The sequence below is a fragment of the Crocuta crocuta genome, unplaced genomic scaffold (genome assembly GCF_008692635.1).
Source record: "Crocuta crocuta isolate KB4526 unplaced genomic scaffold, BGI_CrCroc_1.0 scaffold233, whole genome shotgun sequence".
Taxonomy (NCBI): Eukaryota; Metazoa; Chordata; class Mammalia; order Carnivora; family Hyaenidae; genus Crocuta; species Crocuta crocuta.
In genome coordinates, this window is record NW_027529526.1 from 6651893 (window position 1) to 6679125 (window position 27233).

General features: G+C 50.5%; 1 protein-coding gene across 1 annotated transcript in view; it reads right to left on the minus strand.

Moving 5' to 3' along the window:
- Window positions 1-27233, minus strand: part of BMAL1 (basic helix-loop-helix ARNT like 1) — a 70894-nt gene that overhangs the window by 35998 nt on the left and 7663 nt on the right. The gene's annotated exons all lie outside the window — the stretch shown is intronic.

Below are 27233 nucleotides of genomic sequence, written 5' to 3' on the forward strand. Positions count from 1 at the left end.
TCCAAACTCCTGATCAGAGGCTCACAATCCTGGCCTCCAGCTACCTGTTAAACCCAACTGCGAACACATGAAAGAATCTGGCAGGAGAGATTTTTCTATGAAAAACAACGCTTTTTAAATGATTAAACATGGATTCCCAGACAGGGCCTTAAGAGAAAGAAGATTAGTTGTACTTTTTCATTTCTACTACTGGCTTTGTGTCAGGCACTGTTCTCACTGCATTACGGAGATTATTTACACCCAAAAATAACTATGAGGTGACGCTACTATTTTCTTCGTTGTACCGAGCAGAAGGCTGAGGCAGAGAGAGACGGGAAGACATTAGCCCAGGTCACACAGCTGTGGGGCCCTGGGGCGCAAGAAGCCCCATCCCCGCTGAGGCTGGGGGATCGCCCTCTCCCAGGCGAAGAGCCGCCTGAGCACAGACAACCAGGAACAATGGAAAACAGGCCTTCAGCAAACATTAAGCCAAAGCACAGGCGCACAGGGCCAATATCGGAGACTGCTGGGAGCAAGGTAAGAGGTTTATAGGAAATGTCCACGCAGTTCCCGTACAGTGGCTGGGCACACGGTGCGAAGGGGAAAGGCAATTCGGAGAAGGTGCTTGCGTCATCAAGTGGCCTGCAGCCCAGCCCTTCTCCTACTGGCAGGAGACAGGTCTCCTCTCTGCCGTGTGGTCCCTGCGTCTAGAAGGAACTGGCTCTAAATGAAGAGGGCCGCGCCGGCCCTCCCATTCCCTTTTTTGAGATGGCAACATCGGATTTTGAATGGGCCTTTCTGAAGCAAAAATTCTGGGGTTTCACGGTCTGCTGGCTACTTCCTGCAGCCTTTGGAATACCGTGGCCTTGACCATTACAGAGGTCTTCAAACGACCGTCCAGAAATAGGGTGGCTTTTGTCCTCCTACTCTTCTGTGCGGTCCAATTCAGACACCCTCGCTGTCCGACCCTGGTAGCCACAGTCTGGACACGTGCAAACCGCAGGACGGGATTTTGGACTTCCAGTCCCTAAGCCTTGGCCGAACGGCCTGTGGACACCAAGTCCCCAAGGCACTGTTGCCCAAGCACTTACCACATGCCATTCCGCCTCGGTCTGATTCCCCACACAGGTCCCACGCTCTTCTCCAGCCCCCAGATGAACCACCCAGGACCCACCCTGGGCACCCTTCCTTCCCTCACCCACTAGCCCTCTGATGGATGGGCCACTGCCTCTATCTGCGTTGCTCTCCTCCCCAGCCTGGGCCCTTCATTCTGTGGTCACAGATAGGACACCCCCTTATTTAAAACACTTCAGTAGCTCCCCTGCTCTGCCCCCAAGCCTTCCAGAAACTCCCTGAGGGGAAACATCAAACCTCCACAATGGGCTGCTTGCTTGCTTCTCCTTTCCTGCCCCACCCAGCCCTCCCCATCTGATGCGCAAAGCTCTAGGGGCGCCTGGGTGGCTTAGTCAGTTGGGCGTCCGACTTTCGCTTAGGTCATGATCTCGCGGTTCGTGGGTTCGAGCCCCGCGTCGGGCTCTGTGCTGACTGTCAGCTCAGAGCCTGGAGCCTGTTTCAGTCTGTGACTCCCTCTCTCTCTGGCCCTCCCCTGCTCACGCTGTCTCTCTCTCTCCTAGAAATAAATAAAAATATTAAAAAAAAAAGCTCTAGACCACCAAATACTTAAGTTCTCTGGGGCATGTGACCTCCACTGTGCCCACGCAGCTTTGCCCTTTACCAATTGGCCACCTGGTGAACTCCTGCTTTCCTTTCAAGTGCCTTCAGGTTGAAGGCACTTCTGGCTCTCCCCAGAGGCCTTCTGGCTCTGCCCGTGCTGTTCTGACCCTTCTCTCTTCACACCTGTAGCCCCTCCACTCTCTGCCCTGCTTCCGTGATCTCACTGTTAGGAGTCCCCTGGTACCACACCTCACTCTCTTGCCCCCCTCTCTGAAACTTAGATGAAGGCGCTCAGTACCCAACTCCATATGAAATTTCTTACTTGGACCAGTGGTCCCAATACTCAAATTTCCTTTATAGAAACAATGAACGCTAACACAAAGGCTGGCACTGTATTTCGCAAAGCAAGGCCTTTCCTGTATGCTTGGACAAAGTAAGGAAGCTTGAATCAGCTGTGACAAGTATTTCTGGCGAGCTGTTTTCTCTCCAAGAAGGTGTTCTTAGATGGAAGACAATGAACGAAACAACAAAAGAAAACCCCTCTTTCTGTGCTGACTTCTTCCAGCAGAGAACTGAGCCCAGGGAGGGAGCTCCAAGAGAGGACAGGTAACTGTGAGAGGGGGTCCTTGCTAAGGGGGGCTCCGGGCCAGCCCTGGTGCTGCCATCCTAGTGACACATGGTGAAGACACTCTTGGGGGAGCCTAGCCGGGAATCGGGGGCCGCAGCTCACTTCTGAGCTGGAGACTTCCAAACGGGGCTCCCTGGATGTCAGAGGAACCAAGGCACAAAGAGACGTGCAGTGTGCTTGGGGAGAACTCGCTGGTACCCTTGGGAACTCCTCAACCCCCTCGTGCCCCTCGGAGCTCAGGGAGAGGAATCTCAGGAGCTCCACAGAAAGAGTGAGGGGCCGGAAGGGTAGTCCCAGCCCCCGGTAGTCCCAGCCCCCGCTGCCTCGCAGACACACCTCAGCAGCTGAGAAGGGTGAGGGTGTCAACCACTATTAGGCGCCAAAAACAGACACAGCTGCTTCTCTGAGCAGAGCAGGGCGATGCCGAGCAGCCTAAGAAACCACACGTGTTAATCTGCAGGAGGATGACCACGTTGAGGACCACGGATTGCTGAATACCAGGCTTCTCTCTCTGCTCTCCCTCCTCCCTGACCCAGCACCCCGACATGCTTACAAGGAGGGGAGGGGGGGTGCAGATTGCATTATAGTTCCAACTGTTAGCCGCCCCTCCCTGCGAGGACAGTCTGCACGACGCCCCCGTGTTAGCCCTGCCACATGACTCGCCTTGATAGATAAATGTGAGCAAAAGGGGCAGCCTCAACTTTCGAAAAGAATCTTTACCATGTGTTCCTTTGTCTGTGCTGAGGTCGGCAATTTCCTGGAGCGAGGCTCCGCCTTTCGCGGAGGTTCCGGAGGGACCAGAGGCACGAGGAAGAAATCAAGCTTTGCCACTGGGAGCCACTGAGAGGGTGAGGCTGTGTTACTAGGGAGACCAACTATTGTTCGTTCTCAGACCATCCCACTTTGGCACCGGAAGTCCCGCCTCCCAGAAAACCCCTGTGTCCCCGCCAAACCAGGATAGTCGGTCACCTACTTCCTACCGCTGCATCTCTCCCCCCCCGGTCCTAAGCTGACCGACACAGGCAGGATGAAGGAAGCACAGACGGGATCCTGGAGTCACTGACGGATCCCCTCATCTGGGAGGAGGAAAGGGATAAAACTGGACTAGTTTTTTCTTCACAATAACCTATCCATTAATTGTGCTCATTGTCCCAGTTTCCCAGGTAAAGATCGAGGCGGCAAAGCTAACTTGCTTACGAAGGCGCAGCTAGCAGGAGGGGACGGAAGCCCGAGTGCGTCTGGCTCCATGCTGGCTCTTCTGACTACTGCACCACTGCCAGTCCTGTCTCCAACCACCCCCCCATGCCCAAACCAAGCATTCCTGGGGGAGGCACAAGGGAAAATAAGAAAAAGCAATCCTAGTTCGAGAAAGCTACGGAACCCGAAGCAACAGGTTTTTCTCTGGGCTTCCCGGCAGCCAGGGCAGGGAAGGAAACGTCCAGCCCTCACACTGGATGGGAAGTGCATCCTCGGGACAGACCGAGCAGGGAGGGGTACCTGTCGCGGAGGCTTATGGGACCTGAGCCATGCCGGGCCTAAGGGCTCTGAGGAGACAAGCTCTGTGAGAGAAGAGCGCGCTTCCCCTTGAAAATGGGATCTCAGTGAAAACCTGCCCCCGCCTGCTCCTACCCTCAGGTGTGACAGCTGACGGTGTTCTGTTAAGCCACGTTGTGAAGCCCCAACAGGTCACTGGGATGGCAGCTTTTGATGACGTGGCTTAATAAGTGGGCGTGGCTTAGGAAAATCTAGACGCCAGTGAGTCGGCGTCCTCGAGTACCCTGTCTACTGGCTGCATGCCTCCTGATTTGCTCCCCCCAAACCCCCCGCGCCCCCAGTAGGGGCCCCTGCGCCGCCATCTCTGTATCCCACAACCTTCAGGGGCCTGGCCCGGGCCCAGAGGTGTTCCAGGAGTACTTTCGCTCCCTGGCCCCGGAAGCCACGGCAGGCGGCCCTCGGCCCCATCCTCCACACTCTCCACGATGTGCTGCTGCGGCCCGGCTCCAAGTTTACTGAGGGAGTGGACGAGGAGTTGCTCTGGTCTGTTCAAGTGGTGGTGGTCTTTGAGCAGAGGCAAGAGGCTGGAGGGGCTCTGTCTCCTCTGCAGGTCCACCTTGGCCCTCCACAGTCACTATGACAGCCTGCGGGGAGTTCAGTTGTCCTGCTTTGCAACAGATGCATTTAGAATGTTCACCCAGTGAGAGGCCAGGCGGTTAGAGCCTAATGTAGCAGCTGTTTGCATCGGGGTCATTCAACGAGGATTTGTCCAGCCTCTAGGGCAGTGAGGACACAGGGAGGAATCAGCAGTCCCAACGTTCCAGATTCCCTCAATCGAGCTGGAGAGACGGGGTCTATATAAAGGCGTGACCGCATGCTCGCTGCAGTGGGCGGGGCCACGCTTACGGCGGCACAAACAGCACAAGTCCCGGGCGGGGCGGGAAGTACCTCTGCCTTGGTAAGTGGCAGAGATCTGCAGAGCAGTTATGACAAACTTCCAGCAGGTGGCAGTCAAGTGTCCCGAGGGAGGAGGGCCTTTCTTCCCTAGCTGTGAGGCATACATAAGGTACAGGAGCAGAATGGAGGAGAAAAGACTTAGCTGAGGGGCGCGCGCGCGCGCGTGTGTTATGGGTAAAGGAAGGAGAAAGAAGCAGGGTGGCGGTGAAACTTGAATTAGGTGCTGCAGATGCTTGCCAGGTGGACGGGGCTGTCGGAAGTCCATTCTGAGCTGAGGAGAACAGCACTGGCAGTAGCTGTCAGGGGCCAGGGCAGCCCTGTCTGTGGCCCTTGTGGACAGTCCTTCTGGTAGCCCTCGATGCTTGGAAATCCCGAAATCAAACAAAAATCAAGGAGGCTGCTTTTGGAAGCACAGGGCCTGGAGGGCCAGTTAAGAGGGACTCACAGGGGCAGGATCTGTACTTCCTGGGGTATTCTGTGAATGAACACAGGCTGGTTCTTGCAGAAGTCTCCAGCACGATCAACGGAGCGGAGCCTACAGCGTCCTGGTCTCCAGGGGCTACTGAGGGCTGTTATCCGGGATTCGGAGATCTCATTAAGAGTCACGAGACCGAGCATGCACCTTCCCAGCACAAGTGCTTAGTAAATGTTTGTTGAATGAAGGATAAAAGAGCTGTCTTCTGGGGCGCCTGGGTGGCTTAGTCGGTTAAGCGTCCGACTTTCGCTTAGGTCATTATCTCGCGGTTCGTGGGTTCGAGCCCCGCGTCGGGCTCTGTGCTGACTGCCAGCTCAGAGCCTGGAGCCTCTTTCGGAGTCTGTGACTCCCTCTCTCTCTGACCCTCCCCTGCTCACGCTGTCTGTCTGTCTGTCTGTCTCTCTCCTAGAAATAAATAAAAAATATTGGGGAAAAAAAAAGAGCTGTCTTCTTAGATCTTGGCCAAGTCTATTACTGAAGTCTAGGAAGAAGAACCTTTCTTCTTCTTTTTTGAATGTATAGACTAAGAGAGCCTGGCCCTAAAGACTCAAGGGAAAGAACACTATTTCCACCAGAAAACTCACTGCCTTAAGTTGAAGAAAGTTCTGGAAAACCTCTGCATCTTGTTCTAAAGGAAACCGAAGGATGCAGTGCTATTATTTTGTCGTAAAATCAAGATACTGGTGGGAGGGAGAGCAGGCAGGGAGGCCTGGGAGGTGCTCTGAGTTCCTGGTTAGGGCTGTGGATGGAGGCAGGCTGGCACCAGCAGCAGGGGTGGACCCAAGGACGGCTGACACTCCGAGGAGAAAAGGGATATGCCTTCTTTGAGAATGTGGGCAAGGTGAGAGAACAAGGGAGGAATATTGAGCAGGTGTTTCTCCAGAGCCGGTGGACCAGGCGTGTGACATCCCTCGACTTCCCCAAGCAGGCTTGCAGGGCTTGCTAGCAAGAAGCAGGCGGGGTGTGGACAAGAGGGCGAGGTGATGGGCACATGAGGGGGCACAGGGCAGTGGTCAGTGCAGGGCCTCTGGAGCCAGACAGCCTGGGTTCAAATCCCAGCTCTGCCACCCACGAGGCGTGCGCCCTGGGCCAGTTCCGTGACCTCTGGGAGCCTGTACTTTCTCCCCTGTAAAATGAGGAGGCTGCCTCCTCACAGACTGAATGAGCTCGGGATCTGAAAAGCACTTAGGATGCTCGTCAGGTTAACTGTGCTTATTGAAATGGAAGACCTCGTGCTAGTAAGGAAAGGAGAAGTTAGAAGGCTGCGGAAAGGTAAGCTTTGATGTCAAAGAAATCAAACTCAGGCTGAAAACTTTGGAAGGAAGGAAATGGTAAGAGCAACTCAGAAATGGTAAGAGCAGAGCATGTGTGCCTGGCAGCGGACATAAAGAACTTAACAGTGGGCTCTGGGGACTGTGGGGGTGTCAATGAGGGGGGCTGGGGGACGTGTGGAGGGCCTGGGCATGGGGTGGGGGCCGGAGGAGAAGCCAGCATTTTGCAGCAGGAAGCATGGAGGACTCACAGCACCTGGAAAGCTGAGTGGCATCTCAGGAGTCCAACCCCTTCATTGTACAATAAAACCAAAATACAGAGAAAGAGCTCCTCCTACAGAAAGCTGGGAGTAGGATCGTGAGAAACTTAAGTCAATGGGTGACAATAAAAGAACTGCCCAGGCAGGTGAGATGGAGAAAACACAGGACAGTGATTTCCCTTATGGAGATGGACACCACAGCTGAGAGCTGCCCAAGGCTGGGGGGTGCCCAGCTAAGGGATGCTGGGGGACAGGGAGATAGATGGCTCACCTACCATAGGTTTGGGCTGACAGGTAAGGAGGCATCAGATGGCTACCAGGCGCCCAAGGCCCTAAAGCCATCCACCCAACGCGATTTACTGAGCACCCATATACGCCAGGTAATATGTACGGTGAAAGAGTTGAGGACTTGAGTAAATGTCCACCACAAGCTGCATGTAGCAGTCAAACTTCAATCGAGGACAATGTCATCATAATGAAGACACTGTTAGTGTGCGGGTCCACAGTCTTTCATTCGGCTTTCAGCAAATGTTTGTTGAGGGCATTCACGTGCCAGGCACCGTTCTCCACCACAGGACTGCGGGTAAAGACACAAATATCCTTGTCCTCATCTGGTCCACATTCTGGGGAGGAGGGCAAGCAGAGACGAGTACGTAAGTGGTGCTGGTGGGGGGGAGCGCTGGGCAGAGAAGTCAGAGTCGGGCAGGAGGAGCTCTGGAGACGAAGGCAGTCGGGATATGAGTCAGCGAGGCACGGAGGGAGGAGCACTCCAGGTAGGGAAGAGCCTGCACAAAGGCGGAGAGGGAGCCCAGGGGCTTCAGGGGACCAGCCCTGGAGCAGGAAGGGCACAGGGCCACATGGTGCCTGGCAGGCCCCCTGTAAGGGCCTAGGTTTTGACTCTGAGTAAAATGGGGGGTAACAGGCCCCTACTTGGGGTGAAGTTGGCTGCAGGGTTGAGAAGAGATTGTGAGGAGGGAGACCTGTGTGTGCAGGCACATGTGGTGGTGTTGGGGCTGTGTGCATGTGCATGTGCGAGTGTGATGCATGTGCATGTGTGTAGGTGTGTGCACAGGCATGGGTGAGTGCACTGGGCAGGGGGGCTCTGAGGAGAGGACTACAGTGGTCTGGGGAAGATGACACAGCTCGGTCCTGGCCCAGGAGTGCAGGCAGTGAGGAGGGCATGGGAGGGCTCAGGGCTGAGTGGCCAGGTGAGGTGATGAGTCGCTGTCACTTCCTGGTATACTCTGGAGGAACAGCTGACTGGACTTTTTTTTTCTGGCATGAGGGGTGACAGCCACTCTGTGAACTGTACAAAGGCCCCCAGGTTATGGGCGTGACTGGGGTGAAGGTCCCACTTGATCTCTGCTTGCCAGGCTGGATGCCCTGTGTGACAGCTGGAGGAGGAGGGATCTCTCGTCATCCAGCCAGTAGCCACCAACCAGTGGTCGGGGAACTGTTAAGTGAGAGGCACTATGAGACATCTAAGTTGCTGGATGGAGTGCAGAGCTGCGCACTGCATCCCTGCTGCCCGCCCCCACCCCCCCTCAATCTGGAGCCGAGACCGCTTCCCAGTTACGGAGCATCAGCCCTGCTGGGAACGGTGCTAGCCCAGATGTGGCTCATTTGGTGGGCATAACAACCTTTCAGGAAAGGCATTATCATCAACATAGTGTGGAAGATGGCAATGAGGCTCAGAGAGGTACAGCCATTTGTCTGAGATCACACAGCCAGCAGGGGGAAAGGGGCTCAACCCGATGTGCCCAACTGGAGAGCTGGGTCCCCATACATGCTTTGTGTCTTCGGCAACTCCCTGGAGAAAAGTGAAAGCTCTGTCCCAAGTAGGAGATGTAGGGATGTAGGGACAGAAGGGCCAGCTTCTGTCCACCCCACCTCCCTCCTACGATGCAAGGATGTCAAAACACAGCAAGGCTGTGCGCCGACCAGCGTGCTGGGGGATGGCCGGTGTGTCTAACAGATGACCCTCTCCGTTTTCACTCACAACGACTGGAAACCCTTCTGCAATGCCCTCATCCACCTGCCTGTCCTGTGAGCACCGCTTGAGGAAGACGATTTGATCTTGTGATAGATCTCAAGGCCTGCCTTCCCCCAGTGCCCAGGCTCCCAGATGTTGCTGTGTCCTGACCCCAGAAACAACCCCTCAAGTTTTAGCTAAATTTCTTTCATTCTTACGCGAGGAATAAACCCACTATTTCAGTGACTTCGGTTTCCTTTTTCCAACCTTTGGTTACAGAAAGGGAGTGCCACATGCACAAGGGTCTGGAAAAGCATGAGTTCATAAGGTGCTTTTCCTGAGAAAATATTCAGTGCAGGGACCACAACAAAAATAACGATGTAAAACCTGCGGCAGCAGAGACCACATGCTGGGCTTTTATGTTGTGCCAGTCAGTGTTGTTTCATTTTTCAAAGAAGAAACTAATTCTCAGAGATCTTAAGTAAATTGCCTGAAATTCTTAGCTCATGACCAAGAAAGCCAGAATTCAAACCTGCGTCAGTCTGACTCCAAAGCTCTGTGAAGGTGAAGGGCTATTTTCCTTTCTTAATTAAAGAAAACAAAAACAAAACCTCCTATAAATCAACAAAAAGGCAAATACCTCCCTGGGAAACTAAAAAATATGAAGAGGTAAATTCACAAAATTCACACAATGAGTTCATGCAGGCAGAGGCCATAACACAACATGTAAAGAGTAGGGGGGCTGGCTGGTTCTCCTTTCTGTAAAAATCTACACATGGATGTTTTAAAATATATATGTATATATATATAACATGGATGTTATAAAAAATATATACGTACAGGTGGGAGAGGTGAAAAAAACAGAGATGGCAAAGATGAAAAAAGATGATAAAAATTACTTTTCAGGCTCCTTACATATTTTCTAAAAGGGACATGGGAAAACATCAAAAGCATCTTCTTTCTCTGACAAAGGATCCAATTAAAAATTCTGACATCCTTGGGGTGCTTGGGTGGCTCAGTCGGTTGACCAACTTCAGCTCAGGTCATAATCTCACAGTTATGTGAGTTTGGGCCCTGCGTCAGGCTCTGTGATGACAGCTCGGAGCCTGGACCCTGCTTCGGATTCTGTGTCAACCTTTCTCCCTGCGCCTTCCCCACTCACACTCTGTCTCTCTCTTTCTCTCCCTCTCACAAATAAACACTAAAAAAATTTTAAATAAAAAAAAATTCTGACGTCCATTACATATCCCTAATATAAGAGGATATTTTTTGAATTTTATTTTTTTAATGTTTTATTTATTTCTGAGAGAGAGGGAGAGAGAGAGAGAGAGAGAGCAGGGGAGGGGCAGAGACGGATGGAGACACAGAATCCGGAGCAGGCTCCAGGCTCTGAGCTGTCAGCATAGGGCCCTACGTGGGCTCAAACCCACAAGCAGTGAGATCATGACCTAAGCCAAAGTTGGACGCTCAACAGAATGAGTCACCCAGGTGCCCCAAAAGAAACTTGTTGTCTATAGCTTCATGGCACAGGACCAGTTTCAATGGACAGATATAACAGGGAGGTAGATTCTGGCTTAAGACTTCTACCATCATTCCTAGAGGTTTCTTACAGATACTGAAAATACTGAAAAGCACATTTTACTATNATCTGAAGCAGGCTACAAGCTCTGAGCTAGCTGTCAGCACAGAGCCCTACGCGGAGCTCAAACCCACGAACCGTGATATCATGACCTGAGCTGAAGTCGGACACCCAACCGACTGAGCCACCCAGGCGCCCCTGAAAGGACATTTTTAAGAGAAATGAAACCATTTTTTAAATTAAATTATTTTTTACTTGTTATTCTTTTATTACTTTTTTTAGGACCTAGTTTAGAGACTCCTAAAGTTCTATAAGGCTACTGGAGAGTTATCTGTCCCCAGGTTCTCCTGCCCATTTTCAGAAGCGACCGGTTACAGAAAGCACATTCGCATTTCTGAACAACCACCGATGGCACTACTCTTTGACATCCCAGTGTTAACCAGCATCCACTCACTTCTCACCACGGGAGAGGAAAATTCACCTCTCTTCCATTACCTCTGTCATTACAGGCATGCATAAGAACCTAACCTCCCATTCAGCCAACAAAGTTACATAATTATTTGGGGTAGATGAATATTCAGCTTCTATATTTACTATGGGCATGTAAATCCCAGGCCCAGGGGGCCAAGTGGTATATTCTGACCCCATTCCTTTGCTGCATACCTTTCTGTTTCCCTTTAGTTGTGACCTGTTCTTTTTAAAATTAAAAAGATATGTCTATGGATGTATATTTAACCCATTCTCCTACATTTGTCTAAGTCTCCCTTCAACTTATTCAAAGAAACCACTTCCTTTCACTTCAGGTCTATCCTAAAGTTTCTCCAGCTAATTTATAAGCTAACACACACACACACACACACACACACACACACACACACGCTCCCTCTCTCATACTTTCAAAGATTAAACAGAAATATTTTTAATATTCTTTTCACTTTCTTGAAATTTGTGAATAATATAACCTACCAACACTTACCATTTCAAACACAATCTGCATAATACCCTAACTATAACACAAAGAAGAAAGCAAGGTTAGTTAAAATAAGATACTATGTACAGAATCAATATGTAAATGTTGGGCACAGCTACTCCAGAAGACATGATGAAAGATCTAATGAGGTGCTTGGACCTATTTATAATGCATAGTAAACCTCATATACTTGGTGGTTGTGTTCCTGGAAAATTCCATATATATTAAAAGCATGCAAAAATTATGTCTGTTTAGGTGTAAAGTGGAAATTCCAGGCTCGGGTAAACAGGGTTCCACCTCCATGAATGCCCACTGAACTTCAGGAGGTTGTGTACGATGTCAGACAATCCTTTGTTCTCCGTGGGTTATAGCCAACAAACCCGCTTCCCCAAAGGTAGCTCTGACCTCCATCACTGTCACAGCCAAATCGCCCTACACATTCCAAAGATGTCCTATAGGGGGCGCTACGTGTCCATTCAGAGCCAGCAGTTGGTTCAACTCTATCTTTTCTACAAAGGGGCAAAGAAACATTAGGATCTTTACCCAAAGGCATACAGGAAAACTAACAGCAGTCAGGACCTGCTAAGGAGAAGGGGTTGACAGTGGAGGAAAAAGGAATTTCTAATATTTGTATTTATTAATTGTCAGACATAACAAAAGTGACAGTTACCTTTTGTTATGTTCACATGGGATCTCATCTAATCCTCCTCCTATCAGCCTTAGGGGTTAGATCTATTAGCACCCCCAATTTTCAGACACAGACACCACATTTCAGGGAGGTTAGGTCCTTGCTCAGGACCCCATTTTTGGTAACAACAGAATTAGATTTTTGTCCCATCCTTTTTTCTATTGCTTTAAGCTGCTTTCACTACAGGTTCCTGGGCCCACACCTTGGGGATCAGGTCCCCCACTTTGCTATTTAAATCTTTAGGAAATAATAACTGGGCGCACGCTGTCCAAAAAGCAATGAACAAAAAGAAAGTTGGTTCAACCCCAGTCTCTCGGGCCTCCTGGCTCAGCCACTGTGTGGCCTGTGCCCAGGGGTTTGTGAGCACAGGAGGCAGATTCCTAATGAAGTCATAGACTCCTAGAGGAGCCCAGCCTGACCTGCCAGGGGTCAGGCCAGGACAGCCAACGTGACCGCGGGGACTTTTCCTGCCCCAAGGCCCATGCCTCTACAATCTGTTCCACACTCCCCAAGGTGGCAGGCAGCCAAGGGGCTGGCGCCCACACTGCACATGCAGGAAGGGTGAGACACTGAATGAGGGCCTGGTCACCAAACCCTGAAGTGTCAGGTGTGGGAAACACTCCAGAACAGTCTGCAGCCTCATGGCATGTCCGCCTCTGTTTATTTAACCTTCAAATCATCCCTGAAAGAAGATCATGTTATTTCCACCTTATGGAAGAGGGAACCAAGACCACAAGTGTCTGGCACCCGCATACAGAGCTGGCGAGGGGCAGGGCCAACGATGAAGCGCAGGGCAGCCCGGCTCCTACCCTCTCCCTCTTCTGCATGTTTAAAAACCCTTCCTGGTTTATGCACTTCAGAAAAAAAACGTGTATTTGACACCTTCCACCCAGCTTTGGAGGGCATGTGACCATCATATCCCCCCACCCCCTAACCTCTGGGGCTCTTCTGTGAGACTGAATATTGGGGCAAGTACTTGAACAGGGGGTCCAGTCTTATACTTCTTAGGCACCTTTCTCACTCAGCTTTCTGGCCACAAAACCATGACTAAGCCCTTTAAACAAGGAGTCCATTGCATCAGACTTCATGATCAGGAAAAGAAAACACAAAGAGCCCATATTTGTCATCCTGATCAAAACCCACCCTGCAGGGCCTGGCGGAACTCAGGATGAACCGATTTGTTGATGACCACGTACAGGCCTCGGCCCCGCAGCCCGCTGTGTGAAAAAACACACTCTGAGGAGGTTTCATAGAAAAGGGTTCAACTTAGGCTCTGGTCAAAGGGTTTCTTGGAAAATAAGTCACGGTAGGGGCAGCCCCGGTCTAGTGTGGCATGAGCTTACTTTGAGCGCTCAGCCCTGAGATGTTACAGATTCATGGCTAAGAGCATAAGTGCTAGAGCCACGTTGCTTGGGTCCACATCTCTGCTACTCAGGGGTACCTATCGTTAACATGACTGTTGACTGCCATGTCACAGAACAGTTGATGGCCCTGGAGAACACAGACCCTAGCAAGAGAGATAGAGGGAGTTACTGAGGAAACAGGGTCAAGAGGCAGATTTGGGTCAGAATGAAGAAGGATTTTCTAACAAGCAGACCTATCCGAAAAGACAGAGCAGGATGCCTGAGGGGGCCCAGGGGCCCGCCTGCCTGTCAGGAACGGTACAGATGGGGTTTTCCTGCTCAGGAGGGTGGCCAAAGGAAGTGCTCCCTGATGCCCTTTCTCACCAGACCATGCTAGGACTCTGATAACGAGCAAATAAGCGCTGATAGCCAGGGTGTGGCCCGGCCGCCTGAAGGAATGGGGAGAGACTTTGGACCGTCTTCATGTACACAACCTTCGGGACTTTCATTTCATTTTCTCAGAACGCCATCTGGTGGGGGAGGGGGTGGCAGTGGACGCCATGACCAGCAAAGGCTCCATGAAACTCACAAGTGTTTCTTGAACACCTGTGGGTGCCTAGCAAAGCAATTCCGAGAAAGTGTGAGATGGTAGAGCCGTGGCGACAAACCATCAGCATTTTCTTACTGTGGAGAATCGAAAGGCAGCATCAATTACTGAGGCCGTTGTTATTGGGGGCCACTGTTCTCTCTCCAGCAAGGTTTCAGTGTTCTTTCCCACTGAAACTTCCACCGACGCCACCCCCTGACCTGGGTGTACTTGGTCTCCTGGGCACAGGGAAAGACGCTGGGACACAGGGAAATGGCCAGGAGCAGGAAAGAGGAAAGGGAATATTCTGCTCCTTGAAAACGGATTCAGGAAGGATCCTCCACTACCATCTCAGTATCACCTTTGTAAACTGTAAGAACGGAGCATATCCTTTAGAAGCAGAAACCATTTTACCAATGAAAAAATTATCAGGCGATATAAAAGCTACGATACCAATCCAAGAAAAAGTACTAAATGCTGACACGAAAGCTCACCAGCTATTTTCCAAGTATTTCGTGTATAATTGTGACTGCTGATTTACACGCTCTCAACTCTGAGAACTCAAAAGCGGGTAAGTGGCAAATCAAACCAATGAGGAAAAAATATTTTTTTCATGGAGAGGACCTGGAGACATTCTGTGTACTGATTTCAGTTCTTTGTCTCCTGGAAACGCCCGCCAACATTTGTGAGAACCGCCGTCTGGAGTGGTTAGGGACTTACTGGGCAGGAAGACAGACCATCTCCTCTGCCTAGTAGGTGCCTGTCCCGGCCCATCACTGTCCTTTCCTGTCCGGTGGCCTGGCTGTCTGCAGCCACCCCTCACCGCGGCTTCCTCCTAAAATCTCCCCCACTTGCCCCTCCCCATGCTGATTGCTACAGCCTTGATTTAGGCCCCAGGCATCCCCCTCCTGGCCTACTCACGTCCTCTAAAACCACTGGCCTCCACCATCGCCAAGAGGTGGCTTTTCCAGAAGCTTCCACAGTCCATCCTTCCCCATAAAGGCTTTTCTCACTCCCTCTGCCCCTTCCAGCCTGAGCAAGAGCTAACACCCAGGGCGCACTCTGCAGGCACCGCGCAGGGCATCAGCCCCAGGAAGGCAGAGACAGGCTCCAGCTCATACGCCCGCTACCGGGCGCTGCCAGGGATACTGGCTGCCGGGCGCTGCACGAGGAAGGGTCCGGAGGGGTGGAAAGAGGCCACCATGAGCANGGGAAGGCAGAGACAGGCTCCAGCTCATACGCCCGCTACCGTCCAGGGATACTGGCTGCCGGGCGCTGCACGAGGAAGGGTCCGGAGGGGTGGAAAGAGGCCACCATGAGCAGTACCCGTGAGCCTGGGGACGGGAACTGCCGGGCTCGCCCCCCACCCCACACGCCATCCCAGTGTCGGGCAGGGCACTGCACACACTCCGGACAGCCTGTCCCCGGTGCTCCAGCCACGCACTCCCTCTGGTGTTCCCATCAATCTTCTCAATGGTCTGCTTTCAGGGCTCCTCCGAAACCGCCGTATCTACCTTCTCTGGTACCACCACGGCACCACACCTTCCTCCCCTGGTGCTCGGCAATCGTGCAGCACCCTCTTCCTTTCACAACTTCCCAGCATCCTAAGGCTTTTCCAAGTGGGTCGGAGAGCAGCTGATTGTACCTTTGCCCCGGTGTCCAAATACGCAGAGTCTCCAGTCCCCCTCACCTCTCCCCACACTCCCCTCCCCCGCTGTTGTACTCACACAGCCCTGACTACTTGAGCACGTGGTGGCCACTGGCCTGTCTTGATGTCTGCCTGCCCGAGACAGTGAGTGCTGACGGATGGAAGTCACATCTGTTTAGCTCGCTGGCTCCGAGCCTGGCACAGGAGGGTCCTGCTGGAACCCCGCTCCACCATGACTTGCTGAGGAGCCCCCCGGGAAAGCCACCCTCCTCTCTGGGCCTCACCTCCCCAGCTAGACAAAGATGTACTTGGAGCTAGAGGGTCTCTGATGCCCTGTCCAGTGCTGGCACACTAAGAGAGCACAGGCCATGAGCACCGGATGCATGTCTTTCCTGACGCTGTGGGTAATAATTACTCAGTGAGTGATATCATCCTCTAGCTCCTCTGGGTGGCAAGGATCCGCCATTGCGAGGAGTGAAAACCCGGGAGGAGATACTGAGTACTGGGGGGAGGGGGGGGGGCTTGTACCGCTAAGTATAATGGACAGTGAGGAGTGATTTTATCTCCCTTTGAGAACATAAGTACACTCTTCTATATTTATACATCCCATCTCCTAATTTAGGCAGTGTAGAACTTTTTCTGATCAGCACTCACTTGCCAATAATCTCGCTCTACATCTAAATGAAGACTAGGAGTCATATAAGTTCACAGATTGAATGGATGGCTGATTTACAAAGCCCTTAAAACGTGGCTGCAGGCCGACGCTGGCAGCCCCATAATTAGATATGGCATGCTCTGCGATGATGTATTTTTTACTGTTTTTTAATAACTTGGTTCTCCTTCTGGGATGAGGGGAAAATGGAATTTGTTAAAAATAAATCGAGATTTAGTGGCTTTTCAGCCTTCTGCTGCTTGTTGCTCACAATATTCTATAAATAAAAGCAGCCCTGCCCTATAGTGCACTGTAAACACCCACAGACACTCAGAGCCAAATTCTTCCAATTATGACCCTGTGCCAGTTGCCAAGCTACTGCGAGGACCCACTTGAAAGGCGGCCATCTAGGCCATCTTCTGATTGAGCCGCCCTGGAACAAGGAGGAGGGCCTGCCGCTTTGGCACCGAGTCTAGTCTGAGATAATCGTTCTGTCTTCTTGAAATTAAGCCCTTTCCGTGCGACTGAATTACAATTCAGAGGTAGGTGAAAACGCTAACCCCCTGTCCAGCCAGCCATCTGCCTGGGTCCTGCGTGTGCCTGAGATCCGGGGCTGTCACACGCAGGACTGCCATCAGGCGGCAGACATGCCTTCACGACAGCGTCTTTAGCTGCACTGAGCAAATCAAGGGCAAATAAAAGTGGGTCAGCAAAGAACATGACAGGTGAGTCACAGGCAGCCTGCCCTCCTGCTCAGCAGCTTTCCTCACTCATCAGTGTGGGTCCCTCTGTCCGATGCGGCAGACTGAGGTGGTCATTTAAAAATCCGTATTGCACCCCGTGAGGGACAATGCGGTCAGCGTTGCGTGTCAGACTGACTGCTCTGTCGCTCCAATGCCATTGCACGAGCTGGGGATGCCCCGGCTGCCCTGCTTTCGTGCAGCCCCAAGCAGCCCTTAAAACCCTGCATGCGGAGAATCAAGAGACTGCAGTGTGCTCCTGCCTCACCGACAGAGATCACTTCCAGTTCCTTAGAAACTGGGATGCTCTAAGCAGCACTGAAGCACCATGGGCTGCGGCTAGAAACTAATCACCTTCCCTCCTTCCTTCAGTGTCAGCTCTCTTGCTCTCCTAGGGAGCACTCACCCCAGCAGGCCCAGAGGCCTGCAAAAGGCCCTGAGCCACAGATCCAGGCACAGAAGCTCAAACTCTGAATGGGGAACCAATCGGGGAGTTCTCCCAAAAGAGAACTGATAGGTGCTCTGGGGCCAGGTTTTCCAAATTCAAAACTGGGACCTATACCAAAAGACGTAGAGCTGTTTACAGCTGGAGTTTGGGACCTGGGGGCCATGAAACACGGAGCCTCATCAGAGAGGTCTCCTCTGGGTGTCCCATCTAAAGTGGCCCTTCCCAGGGCCCCGGCGTGGCTCAGTTGGTTGAGCGTCCGATTTCAGCTCAGGTCATGATCTGATGGTTCGTGAGTTTGAGCCCCATGTCAGGTTCTGTGCTGGCAGCTCAGAGCCTGGAGCGTGCTTTGGAGTCTTGTCTGTCTGTCTCTCTCACTAGCACTCTTTCTCTAAAATAAACAAACATTAAATAATAAAAAAATAAAGTGGCCCTTCCTATAACTCACCTACCACCTGGGGGGTCCTCATTTCTTAATTTCCAAAATGGTCTCTTTTCTTTGGGCTTCCTCTGATTAGAATGTTAGCATCATGAGAGCGGAGACCCCCTCTGTCCTGTTCTCGAGTATTTCCAGAACAATCAGAATGGTGGCTGGCTCATAGTAGGTGTTCGATAAATATTCAATGAGTGAGCAAATCCATGCTAGACCTCGGGAACACAGCTTTATGTACCAATGTCCCTTGATGCTCATGGCCATGTTATGAGGGGAAATCATTACCTCTTCTGTAACAGTGAGAAAAATCAAGGCTCAGAGAGGGTGCATGTTTTCCCCAAGGCTGCACATCTAATGAGTTCATGGAGCTGGAATTCCAAGCCAGGCGTGAAAAGTTCTAATCCTGGCTTTGAAGTGAGCATCTGTTGCTTTTGTAATTTAGAAAGAGCAAAGGAGAAAAACGAGAGGGAAAAGCACGCATCGGAAAAAGCTTTACATCAAATGATCTAATCTATGACAGATTCGGTTCTTGTGCCCCAGAACCCCAGCTGCCGAGGGCATTGGCACTGCAGGCCCATAGCCAGAGTGGGAGGAAGGGTTCAGGGGCCCCCATTATGGAAGGTTCATTCCTGTCCTTCTGTGAGGCTCCGAAGGCCAGGCAGGGAAGGACAAGCTATCAGCAGTGACACTTATGTCTCCTATCGTTGTGAGAACACAGCAGGTTTATTCCATAATTTCCTGAAGTTTCCAAGGAGAGACCTCAAGCAAATTAGAAGACTGCAGAGTGCTTGGAATCCCACTTCCCATATACCCAAACCTTGAAAATTGGAATTTAAAAAAAAAAGAAAAAGGAAAGGACGCATCCTTTTTAAGATTGAAATTTCAAAAATCTTAAAATTGAAAGGCAGAGATTTATATAGATCTCAATTTAGGACACTGAACCCTGCTGACGCTAAGCTTCTGCACCTTTATAACCCGTATATCACAATAAAATCCCATTAGTCTGATATTCTGGGCCAGAACTCCTCCCCAGCCTGTCTGCTAGATGCAGGCTGTGGTTGGAATTGATGTGCAAATCAGAGGGTCAGCCCATCAAAATAGCCGGCCAGCTCCAGCGTGTGGATACGTTTCTCAAAAATGGGAAAGAAAATGAAAATGGCAAATAGTATCAGTAAAACAGGTTTTTCCAAATGTTGCCAGGAACGCCTCACAACCTGGGAACACAAACATCCTACAGAAAGAGAAGCCCCTCCTGACTGTGAGTGAGGGGCTGCAAGGCTACAGAAAAGCACACATGCTAACCTTCTGGAACTGAATTTCTTAGCTACAGTGAATTCCTGGGTGGGCTTCAGTGCAAATTTCTCATTAACAATATTCATCTTGCGAGTACGTGCCACGTGCATTTTTTGGAGAGAGGCTCTGTAAATTTCACTAGATTCACAAAGTGATCTGTGACCCCCTCAAAAGACAGGGTCCCCCCCACCCCCAGCCCTTTCTCCTGCCACTCCTATTTTCTTTGGACAATCCTGTAACATAAACAGCTACAAGGGAAGCCCCTCTGGCTTTCAGAGTAGACAAGATGACAATGACAGTTGAGGAAAATTGTCCAACCTCTTGCCTGATTGGCTAGGCACTGAGACTGCTCACGTCAATGAGTGAATAGATGTCATTGGCTGGAAGGGACTGGGGGGGTGGGGGAGCTACTGAGCTTTACCTTGAGCCCAGTGCCCAGAAAAGACCAAGAGAGCAAACTTAGGGACTAGAAAGTCTTAGGCAAGATGAACTTGGGAGCAACAGTGTGAGGCAGGAGAAAGAACAAGGGCTTGACACCCAGGCAGGGCTACCTTCAATCCTGGTCCTGCCATAGTCACATAGCCTTGGGACAAGGATGATGACCTGATGACCATGACAATAGCAACAATGATGGTGAAGACAGTACCTACCAAGAGCTATTATTTACTGACAGCACAAAGTCTACCATATGGTAAGCAAATACTTACATACTTAAGAAATAACATATGCTGTTAAATTTTCACAGCAACACATGACCCTTCTCTGTATTATCTCCATTTCCTAGATTAGAAAAAGAAGGCTATAAAGATTAGGTAGCATGCCCAAGGTCCACTGTGAGTTGGGATTCAAACAAGGGGCTGGTTGACTCTAATTCCATGCTCTTAACTACTAAGGTCCACTGCAGTGCTAAGCCTCGGCTTCCTCATCTATGAAAAGGTTAATAATACTCACCCTGGCAGGGTGGTAAGGGTTGGACAGAATGCCTGGGAAGTGTTTAACACAGTACCTGGCACACAGTAACTCCACATTGTTGCTATTAATGCAACGTAATGCGATGGCATCTGGACCTTTGGAAGAGAGAAGGAGGTGGGAGGTGGGCATCTGGCTATACAGATGGTGCAGCATTTCACTTCACGGGGTTCGACAAACAGGATTAGGAACTTTGGACCAAGGCTTAAGAGCCTGGGGTGACATATTGTCAGTTAGGAACAGAGAAGGGACACCTCAGCAGGACTGGTAGGAAGTGTTTACTCTGAGATGAAGGGCTTTCTTTGAAAGCTGGAGAGGATTGGGGACTTTCAGACGGAGGACTAATTCAAGCTCCAAAAGAAAGTTTTCAAGAGGCAGTACCAAACAGCATGGCTATTCCTGGGCTATGACTATATGCCCACCGACCACCTGACTCTTCACGTCCGAGGAGAAGAGTCCCTGGGCATGTTTGTGGTAAGGGAGATGCCGAATCCTCAGGTTATTGGTAAACTCTGTCCGGAATGTGAGCAGAACAGAGGATTTGTTAGAGTAAGTCTCCTTTGGAATTAAATATGATGAAAAGTACCCACCGCAAGAAAGAACCAAAGATTTAGTGTGGCTTGTGGTGTGCGAGAGCGAAGGACCTGTCGCAGGAAGAAGAAATCAGTCTCACTGACAGCACCATCTTGATGACACTCTTACTGAAAGACTGAACGGGGGAGTCTGTAGAGCAGCAGAGTCGTTCCTCAGAGAGCCAACGGCACTGCAGAGAATGTGCATCCCGGGCCTGACGTTTGCCGGGGGAGAAAAACACCACAGAGTATTGCCAGGATCTCCCCAGGCCAGCTTAGCCCTTGTGTTTCTTATAAAGGAATTGCTATACCAAGTCATCGCAACAGGAACCAAAGATAATCAAAGGTCTCCACACCTGTTGTGGGTTCCCTCTCCTCCATCCCCACAGCCCTACACAGGACTCAGCATCAGTTTCCTGGACCAAATTAACTTCCTCTAACTAGTTCTGCTGCCTCCTACGGTCCCGCCCCCACATTGCCACCAGCTGGCTTTCTAAAATAAAAGTGCTGACCACGTCACTCACCTCCTGAAAGATGTCTACTAGATGTGTGCTGCCTACGGAATAAACACCAAAGTCTTAACTTGCATTAATTCATTCATTTTTTCCTCCCTCACCAATCTAATGTGTGATGATCACCTCCTGTGTGCCAGGCTCTGTTTTATGTCCTGGAGATAGAGTGGTGAATGAGACAGGTGAGGCAAGCATCCATCCTCGTGGGTTTGATTCTAGGACAGTAAGACAGACACGAAAGATGACAAATAAATATAGAAGTCAGGTAGTGATGGATGCTAATGAAGGGAAATGAAGCAAGCTAAAAGGATCGAGGGATGGGTTGAGGCGTGGGGTAGGACAGTGCATTTTAGTCCTTGAACACAGTGACTAGAAGTCTATTCTTCTCTGCACCTCACCTCATTTGAATAAAGACCAGAATGCAGGGAAGGTGAGCCAGGCAGAGATGCTGGGGGAGACTGATTCGGGCAGAGAAGAGCACATGCAAATGCCCTGGGGCCAGAAAAAGGAAGAGCAAGAGAGACACAGTGGTTGGAATGGAGTGAGCAAAACAGTGAGGGCTAAGAGATGAGACCAGAGAAGCAGGGGGGGCTGGCAGGCCATGGTAAGGGGTTCTACTCCAAGGATGCCAGGAAGCCATTGGAGAGTTTGGGCGGGGAAGTGATACAATCTGATTTACCTTTTAAAAGGTCACTCTGCCTGATTGTGAGGAACACTGGCAGCAGTGGGACCAGAGTAGAAGCAGGGGGACCTGCTGCAGGACAGCAGGGGGGGGGGGGAGGATGTGGACAAGGAGAGGGAGGGGCGGTGCTTTCAGGGTACACTCTGATGGAATACCTGTCAAGAACTGCACACAGTCAGCGTGAGAAACAAGGGAAGGGGCAGGATTCAAGATGGTGCTGACATGTTAGGCCTCCATAACCAGGGAAACGGTCTTGCCCCATAAAACAGGGAAGATGGGGGTGTCAGGGTTATGATTTTGCCTTTTTCCCTCTCTTTAGGGAAAAAAATATCAAGACTTGTATGTAGCAGTGTTGGGTCTGGGATACCCACTAAATATCNGGGGAAGATGGGGGAGGGGCAGGGTTATGATTTTGCCTTTTTTCCTCTCTTTAGGGAAAAAAATATCAAGACTTGTATGTAGCAGTGTTGGGTCTGGGATACCCACTAAATATCAAAGTGTGGATGCCGAGCGGACAGTGGGTATGCAGGCTGGGGCTTGGGAGAAACATTTGAGGGCACTGCTGTACCGATGACCACCAGGTCCTCTGGCTGTTGGCCCCAGCTTCAGACAGGCACCCAGGCATCACCTCCTCCGGGCTCTGGCCTCCACTCTGTGGCTCCTCCTGCCTGGAAGGCTCGGCCTGCACCCTTCTGCAGTGTAGACGCCTACTGGTCCCTTAAGATTTGCTCAAAAGTCACTTTTTGTCTATGAGCCCCCTCCTGACTGCCTCCCTTCTCCCACAGTGGCCTGTCACATGCCCTGATGGCCTTGCATCACCCTTATTTTCACCTTTCTTCCCTGTGAGCTTCCTGAGGGCAGTAACTCAAGACTATTCCTCTGTGTACCCCACTTCCTAACATGAGGCCTGGGCGTGGCAAACGCTTGCTAAATGAATGGAGTTCTCCTCTCTGCAAAGAGGCACAAAAGAAGCTACGTGCGGGCAAACTGACGCACACCACAGCTGCTGTCCGCAAGGAGAAAGGGGGGAAATGAGGTGTCACAGCAGCACTGACACCGCTCAGTGCGGTACAACGGTATCCGCCTTCGAGGAGTTTCTTAACAACACACAAGAGCTTCAAGAAATCTAAGAGTTGAGTATCTCAGGATGTCGTGAGGTGTAAGGGACACGGCACCTGAGAAACATGTTTCGGGTCTCACTGCAGAAACACCCAGCAAATCCAAAACCAAAGCACTCAGGAGTCAGAGACACAGGGGAGGAAACTGCGCCTGTGTACATGGACTCCTGTCCTCCTGATTGTGAGCCCGGAAGTAAGTCTTACTTGCCTTCTTTCATAGACATAGACGAGTATCAGAGAGGTTAGGTGATTTGCCCAAGGTCACAGAGCTGGGAAGTACAGGAGCCAGGATTCATACCCAGGTCTGCGCCAATCCAGAGCTTGCGTTCCTTCTGGCACATTCCACAGCCTTGCCCTATCATACCGGATTGGGTCGGGTCGTACAGCAAGGCAGGACCCTTAGAGACCCTCTCAGCCCCACAGTGCGCCAAGGAAAAATAATGCTGGGGAGGGGACGTGATTTAACCACTGTGACTGAGGAGTCATCAGCAAACCGAAGCTGGAATCTAAGCCCTTGACCCCTGGGCCGGGCTCTTCGAGCACCACACCTGCAGTGTCAGACATTTCTTACAGGGCACAGGCGAAGCCAAACACAAAGTTTTAATAGTCCAACCTATCTGCTCTCAAGTGCCCTAGAAATAAAAGCGAGGGGTGGGGGGTGGAGGGGAGCGCCTTGGTGGCTCTGTCGGTTAAGTGTCCAACTTTGGCTCTGCCATGACCTTGTGATCATGAGATCGAGTCCTGGGTTGGGCTGTGCACTGACTGTGTGAAGCCTGCTTAGGATAGTCTCTCTCTCTCTCTCTCTCTCTCTCTCAAAATAAACTAAATAAAAAAAAAACGCCAGGAGAATGGGAAATTGTATTTGGTATCAACTATTACTGCTGCATGATCCTGGGACCCCCATAAATAGGTGGGAAGCCAGGTGAGGATGCTGTGAGCGCCCAGAGAGGGTAACAGATCCAGCTCTGGGAACCGGGCTGGCTGGGGTGTGGCGGCTCTCTCAGTCCTCTGGACAAGTGTTTGCTGCCCACCTACTGTGTGTGAGACACTGCACAAAGCAGCACAGGACAGGGAGAGGAAGCCCGGAGCCGAACCGTGGCTCCCCAACTTCATGTAATAATCAGCACACTGACCTCTCTAAGCCACCTTTCTTCATCTGTGAAGAAGAGCCCTGTTTCACAAAGCTGTTCCGGCTATGGAGTAGGATGACACACGCCCCTGGTACACAGCGGTGACACAGGAAGCATCAAATGGTTGGGGGTTTGTTCATTGCTGAGAAAGCAAAAGAGCTCATCCTGGAGAGAAAAGGAGTGGGAAAAAAGGTAGCCTCACCATAGCTCTTATAAAAACTTAGCAGACTTAAGTAGCGTCAGTCCTCAGAGGATTTACCAAAGCATAAAGAAATTCTTTAACAAATCTTAAGTGGCTGAAATATCTTGAGGCAGGTAGGGAAAAGGAGAGGCAGAATGAAAGGAAAAAGGAAAAGAGCAAGAAGATGAACTTGAATCTATCGGTGTGTTGGTAAGAGTCAATGAAGTCAACATACCTACATACAAAATAATGTCACTTGATTGTTAATGGATAGAGTTGCCTGCTCATTATGCATAGCCTTGCCTTCTCTGTCAAGCTCCTATTCAATCTTCAAGACCCTACTTGCTTGATAACTTCTTCCACCCCCACCCCCACCTGGAGGTTAATTAATCTTCTCTCTGTTAGTTGATTCTCACCAATGGACACATTGCACAGTCTCAGCTCACTGGGTTCCCCTACCTAACAGTGAGTTCCTGAGAGTGCACACTGTGTATGAATCATCTTGGTGGCCTTCCTTTGGCCCCAGGGTCCCCAGCCAGCAGCCAGCAGTTTGGAACATCCCCAGAGGAGAACCTTCTCTCTAGAGCAGAAAAGTGAGCCAGGACTCACATGTATAAGTATCTCTACTATGCTGAATGATTGAGAGGCACTTTTCAAATCTTAATGCATATATCCCTCAAAATATCCCAGGAGGGAATTATCATCCCTATGTTGCAGAAGGGGACACTGAGGCTCAGGAAGGTGAGGTCAAAGCCAAAGTTTCACACTGCTAGTAAAAGTCATGAGGCCAGGATTTGATCCTGGGTCTATCGGATTCCAGAGCCCCTGTTTTCAGTGGACCCAGCCCACCTGCACGGGTGTAGTGAAGCTGAAGGCATGCAGAAAGGATGAGCGGTCTGGACATCCCATCTCCCTGCAGGCTCCTAAATGAGGTTAGTGCTAAGGAGCTTTGGCAAACACAGGGTAACCTGTTAGCAAAAGCCAGATACCAGGTCAAAGGGGCAGAGAGGAGCCTCTGGAGAAGACAGAATTTTAGTTAGCAGGTGGCAAATTGACCATCTCCCCAGACCCATCCTGTCTCAGGAGAAGACGACACATTCTGGGTCAGCAGCTCTCAGCCACATGTGATCAGTTAAGTCCCCTGGTCCAGAGTTCACAGATCCTTCCCAAATGCTGGGGAAACATTCAAGAACACGACTCTAAGTGTTAGCACTCCTCGGAGAAAGCTGTAGACAAAAGTGAACACAGGACGTCTGGGAAAGAGAGAAGGAGATACAGAATCCAAAGCAGGCTCCAGGCTCTGAGCTGTCAACACAGAGTCCGACTCAGGGCTCTAACTCATGGACCGCAAGATCATGACCTGAGCTGAAGTCGGACGCTTAACTGACTGAGCCACCCAGGTGCCCCTATATTGTTTCAATGCAAACTACTTAAGTCAGAAGTCACACTCCTTAGTGTCTATGCCACAGAAAATCTCATTGAAAAGTTCACAAGTGTGTATAACAATTGCTATGTCAGCAGCCATGGTGATGGCAAAAGATGGGAACCTGGGTGTCCACCAGCACAGGAGTGATAAAATAAACTTGAAATGTATCCATACAATGGAGTGCAGTAGTCAAAAATAAGGTACATCTACCTGTACATATCGACTTGAAAAGATGACCATAGGGGTGCCTGGGTGTCTCAGTCGGTTAAGTGTCCAACTTCGGCTCAGGTCATGATCTCACAGTTCGTGGGTTCAAGCCCCGCATCGGGCTCTGTGCTGACAGCTAGCTCAGAGCCTGGAGCCTGCTTCATATTCTGTGTCTCCCTCTCTCTCTGACACTCCCCTGCTCCTGCTGTCTCTCTCTCTCAGAAATTTAAAAAAAAAAAGAAAGAAAGAAAGAAAGAAAAGATGACCATAAGAGTTGACAGTTGGCCATTGAAAGGAGAGCTACAGAATGGTACAAATCAAGAAGTTCCATTTTCACAAAACAAAAGTGAAAGTGCGTATACTGGGGTTAAGGGCAAAGGAGGTGGAGGGAACACAAGCAAGCAAATAAAAAAGTCCAGGACTATACCCAACAAAGTCTCAACCCTGCCCATATGTGGCGAAGGCTGAGGTAGAGAAGTCACGAAGACTTTCTTTGTTTACCTGAATGTACTTTAGTGTTGTCTGAATTTGCTACACGTGTAGGCTCTTTTGTGGTGACAAAAACAAAAATAGACCTAAAAGGTCATAGCGTAACGATAACTTTTAAAATTCCAGTGTTTGCAAGGACTCCCCTATGGGATATAGCACCGCCACTCCTTCTCTGCCTGTGGCCACCGGCCCTGTGCACACCCTGGGGCTTGCCCAGGAAAAGACTACAGATGGGCATCGTCTCCAGGATTGAGACTCTCAAACTCCTCACCTACTTCAATAAGAATTCTACCAAATTACAACTATTTCAACAAGCTGGCTCATAAAAAGGACTAAGTGCCTTATTCAAATTTTACAACATCATGAATTACTGAACTCAAGTTCACTTGTTGCCAGCCTCTCTTAAATAGGGGCCATCAACATTGATGTCCTTCATGATGCAACATTCTATGGTGACTGATTACATCTCTGCTGAAGAGTTCTTAAAAACTGCTAAGGAGGAAATCCACGGGGAGGAGAGATGGTGACTCCACTAAATCCAAAAGGGCCTAAGCAGAACACCTTAGCCACGTGGGTTCTTATAAAATCCCAGCTTGTGGGGTGAAGTAACCTCCCCGGTAGCTGATGGAAACAAATAATCCTCAATCCATTCAGGGTCTAAGAGGTGCTGGTTATGTTTAGGAGAGACCGCACAGCCCCTTACCTTCTATTTTTCATGCCGAGATAGAAATCCAGACTTCTAGACAACATCTACTGAGTATCCAGTGTTGGCCACTGACTCCGAAGTTTTACGATGTTGTGAGCACTGAACAAAATACATCTGCCAGCCAGACGCAGCCCATGAATCGAGTTTTCAACCT